Here is a 3,834-nt window from a genome sequence, read left to right on the forward strand (position 1 = left end):
CTGGGGAAAAGGGTGGCAATGAGGTGTGGCTGTAGCCCAGGAATAGTCATGGAAGCAGATAATTTAGTTAAAATGCCTCGACCTAATAAGGGAGCTGGGCAGGTAGAGATAACTGAAAAGTAGTGCATAAAAGAATGTTGTCCAAGTTGGCACCAAAGTTGGGGAGTTTTAAGAGGTTTAGAAGTCTGGCTGTCAATTCCCACAATGGTTATGGAGGCAAGGGAAAAAGGCCCTTGAAAAGAAGATATTGTGGAGTGGGTAGCCTCCATATTGATTAAGAAGGGGACAGACTTACCCTCCACTGTAAGAGTTACCTGAAGCATCTGTGATGGTCCAGAGGCTTCTGAGGTGATCAGGCAGTGTCAGTCTTCAGCCACTAAGTGGGAAGGAGTCAATCAGAGAGCCTTGGACCAGAGTTCCAGGGGCTCTGGGAGTGGCTGCCGGGTGAATTGGACAGTCTGATTTCCAGTGGGGTCTCGCACAGATAGGATGAAGCTTAGGAGGAATCCCGGGCTGCGGGCATTCCTTGGCCCAGTGGCCAGATTTCCAGCACTTGAAGCAAAATTCTTTGGGAGGAGGTCCTGGACAAACATCTGGTCACTGCAGTTTAGGCATTTTGAAGTTTTGGTGTGCTGGAGATGTGGCTGGGGTTTCTCTCACAGCAGAGGCAAGTAATTGCAACTCAGAAATATGTGGCCACTTGGCTGCCTCTTTTCTTTTATTGTACGCCTTGAAGGCGAAGTTAATTAAGTCCTGTTGTAGGGTTTGAGGGCCAGAATCTAATGTTTGGAGCTTTTTCTAATGTTGGGTGTGGATAGGGTAATAAAATGCATATTGAGAATAAGACAGCCTTCTGGCCTCTCTGGGTCTAGGGCGGTAAAGCATCTAAGAGTTGTTGCCAAATGGGCCATGAATTGGGCTGGGTTTTTATATTTGATGAAAAACAGCCTAAATGCTAACTGATTTGGGAGAGGTCGGATAAAGAAAAAGGAGCATTAATCTTGACTATGCCTTCAGCTCCAGCCACCTCTGTAAGAGAAAATTGTTGGGCAAGTCGGGGGAGGGCTAGTCATGGAATGAAACTGTAAGCCAGACCAGGTGTGAGGAGGGGAGGTGATAGAAGGATTATAGGGTGGGGGAGTATAGGCTGCGTAAGAATTGGGACCTGGCTCGGCTTGGTGAGGAGTAGCCTGGGGAGGAGGGGAGAGGTCAGATGGGTCCATAGAAAAGAAGGATTCAAAGGACTCAGAGCTTGGGGTGGAGACCAAAGGAACAGACAGGAGAGAAGAAAGATTTGGGATAAGTCGCATTGGGAGCAGAGACTAGGGAGGGACCGATGTGTAAAAGAATGGCTGGATGTCAGGCACCTCAGACCATTTGCCCATTTTTTGACAAAAATCATCCAGGTCTTGTAAGATGGAGAAATCAAAAGTGCCATTTTGTGGCCATTTGGAACCATTGTTGAGTTTGTATTGAGGCCTAGCGGTATTGCAGAAGAAAATAAAGCATTTAGGTTTTAGGTCAGGTGTGAGTTGAAGACGTTTTAAGTTCTTGAGAACACAGGCTAAGGGAGAAGAAGGAGGAATGGAGGGCGGAAGCTTGCTCATAGTGAAGGAGTTAAGTTTAAAGAGAAAAGTAGAGACACGGAGAAGGGGGTGGTGAGCAGCCCTGGGCTGTAATGTGGGTGGGCAGTCAAAGCAGGCATTCTCACAATTGACTTGCCACCTAGGAAATGTGGGTGAATGTGTCCTCGCGGTGTTCAGACACCAATGGAATGGGGGTGAATAATCAAGGCAGGCATCCCCGTGATGATCAAACACCAAGGGAAGACTGTCTTCCTGAGTCCATGACCAGCGCTGGAGTTTTGGGCCCACAGATAAAATGTGTCTCCTTTGTCTCTACTAGAGATGAAAAAGAACTTGAATTGGAAGGACAGGGAGATTGAATGGTAGTGAGAGAGGCTGGAAAAGAGAGTAAAAAGACCACTTACCTGATTTGAAATTGGCGAGATGTTCCTTGGGCTGGTTGGTCTGAGGACCTGAGGTCATAGGTGGATCTCTTCATAGAGTGAGGGCAAGGACAGGGGACCGGTCTCCTGTAGGAATTCCCCTCTCCTGGGTCTTCAGCACCCAATATCACGGGCGTCCGTATGAAGAGACCACCAAACAGGCTTTGTGTGAGCAATAAAGCTTTTTAATCATCTGGGTGCAGGCAGACTAAGTCTGAAAAGAGAGTCAGCAAAGGGAGATAGGAGTGGGGCAGTTTTATAGGGTTCGGGTAGGTAGTAGAAAATTACAGTTAAAGATGGTTATTCTCTTGCGGGCAGTGGCAGGGGTCACAGGTGCTTAGTGGGGAGCTCCAGAGACTTATTGTCCAGGAGAAGGAATGTCACAAGGTAATGTCATCAGTAAAGGCAAGAGCTAGCCATTTTCAACTTTTTTGGTTCTTCAGTAGCCCAGGCCATCTGGATGTATACACGCAGGCTTGGACTCAGAGGCCTGACATCTCCAATGACTTATTGTAAAAGAAACAAGACATCTTATCCTGGGTTGCGACACCCAGCAGCATCTGTTCATACTGCCAAGGGCAGGTAGCGCTGTGTGCATAGGAATCCCACTGCACTTGGTGAAATCCAGAGTCCTGGGATCCAGAGCAGCCCAGGGAGCCCTGGAGTCTGGAAAGGATGCAGCAGTAGAGGCAGCGGCAGCAACTCCAGCTCCTAGCCTGTGGTCACTCCTCACAGTGGCCCCAGCCAGCTCGAGGCAAGCTCATAAGCGGCTCCTGTCCTTATGATTCCTCACAATCATCTTGCTGTATAGCTTCTGCTGCTCCTCCTTGAACATGTCCTTCACCTTCTCCCTCTTCAGGCCCCCATCCCACAGCAGGTCCACAAGTTCTCCCTGCCTGGCAATGGCGGATTTTACCCTATTTGCAAACTGGATGGCATCTTCATCTGCCTCTCTGGTCATGGGAGGCAGGTACCACACACTGCAGACAATGGCCAAGCTTGTCATCATTTGCCACAGGTACATCACCATCCCTTATTTGCTGCTCTTCCAGAAGGCATCGCCAAATTAAGGTCATACTTGATAGCAAGAGGGTAAACTGTGGCTCCAATTTCAAAACTTCCCTTTTTGAGCATCATCACCGATGTATTATTGATGTAGGTTCCTTCTGGGAAGATGAGGATAGGCTTTTATCTTGCACTGCTTCAGTCAGTCTCTTAGCCACCAGATGGTGATCCTTCACTTCCAAGCACTCAAACCTAATGTGTGGGTAAGTCTTCACCATAGCTCTCTGAATCAAACCTATGTGTCCCCCATGAACTTGACCCACCGTGGCATAATAACCATCGCTGGCCCAGATGATCACATCGATTGGCGAGGTATGAAGCAAGTATCCCGCCACAGTCGTGCCCACCACTAGAAGGCTAATCCCTGTCAAGTCCAGCACTATCCTGAGCGGCAGCAGTAAGCAGTACAAAATCAATCCTCCTAACCCCCACAGGACCATAAGCTGAAGGGTGATGTACCTGAAGTTGTAATGGGTTCTGCTCAGCAGGTTCCAGGACTCCAGTTCCTCTGCTGAGGATTTTTTTGTCACCTCATCATCCATAATGGTCTCCATTCCTTTACGGCAGAAGTAGAAAATGTCAGAGAGCTGGAAATGTGGAGTTTTGTCCAGCGCCTTACTACTGCCACTTTGATGAGTCTCTTTGATGTCCTCTTCTAGTGAAGTGGGATCCTTTGTGATATTTCTGTTGGTGTAGGGCTTCTAAAGCTGGTGCTGCTTCTCCTTGGCTCCTTGCCAGGAGTTGGTTTTTTGAAAAGATTA

At 48.2% G+C, this 3,834-nt stretch overlaps 1 pseudogene; it reads right to left on the reverse strand.

Moving 5' to 3' along the window:
- Positions 1-2,768: 2,768 nt before the first annotated feature.
- Positions 2,769-3,627, reverse strand: LOC105550465 (annotated as a pseudogene).
- Positions 3,628-3,834: the final 207 nt, after the last annotated feature.

This window comes from Mandrillus leucophaeus, unplaced genomic scaffold (genome assembly GCF_000951045.1).
Source record: "Mandrillus leucophaeus isolate KB7577 unplaced genomic scaffold, Mleu.le_1.0 Scaffold487, whole genome shotgun sequence".
Taxonomy (NCBI): domain Eukaryota; kingdom Metazoa; phylum Chordata; class Mammalia; order Primates; family Cercopithecidae; genus Mandrillus; species Mandrillus leucophaeus.